Here is a 1,011-nt window from a genome sequence, read left to right as displayed (position 1 = left end):
GCTATTGCAGGGTTCTCAGGATCATAAGTTTCTTCTTCAGAAGATGCCTCTTTAGTACTGTTGGATGCATTTTGCCATCCATTCAGATTTTGAGAAATCATGTTGACTTGCTGAGTCAATATTTTGTTCTGAGCCAATATGGCATTCAGAGTATCAATTTCAAGAACTCCCTTCCTCTGAGGCGTCCCATTATTCACGGAATTCCTCTCAGAAGTGTACATGAACTGGTTATTTGCAACCATGTCAAAGAGTTCTTGAGCTTCTGCAGGCGTTTTCTTTAGGTGAATGGATCCACCTGCAGAATGGTCCAGTGACATCTTAGAGAATTCAGATAGACCATAATAGAATATATCCAAAATGGTCCATTCAGAAAGCATGTCAGAAGGACACCTTTTGGTCATCTGCTTGTATCTTTCCCAAGCTTCATAGAGGGATTCACCATCTTTTTGTTTGAAGGTCTGAAGATCCACTCTAAACTTGCTTAGCTTTTGAGGAGGAAAGAACTTAGCCAAGAAGGCCGCGACCAGCTTATCCCAGGAGTCCAGGCTGTCTTTAGGTTGTGAGTCCAACCATGTTCTAGCCCTGTCTCTCACAGCAAAAGGGAAAAGCATGAGCCTGTAGACTTCAGGATCTACTCCATTAGTCTTAATAGTCTCACAGATCTGCAAGAACTCAGTTAAAAACTGGTAGGGATCTTCTAATGGAAGTCCATAGAACTTGCAGTTCTGTTGCATTAGAGCAACCAGTTGAGGTTTTAGCTCAAAATTGTTTGCTCCAATGATAGGGATTGAGATGCTTCTTCCATCAAACTTGGAAGTAGGTGTAGTGTAATCACCAAGCATCCTCCTTGCATTATTATTTTTGGCTGCCATCTCCTCTTCCTTTTCAAAAATTTCTGTAAGGTTGTCGTTGGATTGTTGTATTTTAGCTTCTCTTAGTTTCCTCTTCAGAGTCTTTTCAGGTTCAGGATCTGCTTCAACAAGAATGTTCTTATCCTTGCTCCTGCTCATA

General features: G+C 41.2%; 1 non-coding gene across 1 annotated transcript; it reads left to right on the top strand.

The window, feature by feature from the left end:
* Window positions 1-375: 375 nt before the first annotated feature.
* On the top strand, window positions 376-479 carry LOC130983874 (small nucleolar RNA R71). The gene has a single exon (XR_009087844.1). It is a non-coding gene; the product is annotated as a small nucleolar RNA R71 (small nucleolar RNA).
* The last annotated feature ends 532 nt before the right edge of the window (window positions 480-1,011 follow it).

This window comes from Arachis stenosperma, chromosome 5 (assembly GCF_014773155.1).
Source record: "Arachis stenosperma cultivar V10309 chromosome 5, arast.V10309.gnm1.PFL2, whole genome shotgun sequence".
NCBI lineage: Eukaryota > Viridiplantae > Streptophyta > Magnoliopsida > Fabales > Fabaceae > Arachis > Arachis stenosperma.
The sequence above is the reverse complement of the archived record's forward strand: the minus strand, read 5'-3'. Positions and strand labels throughout refer to the sequence as shown.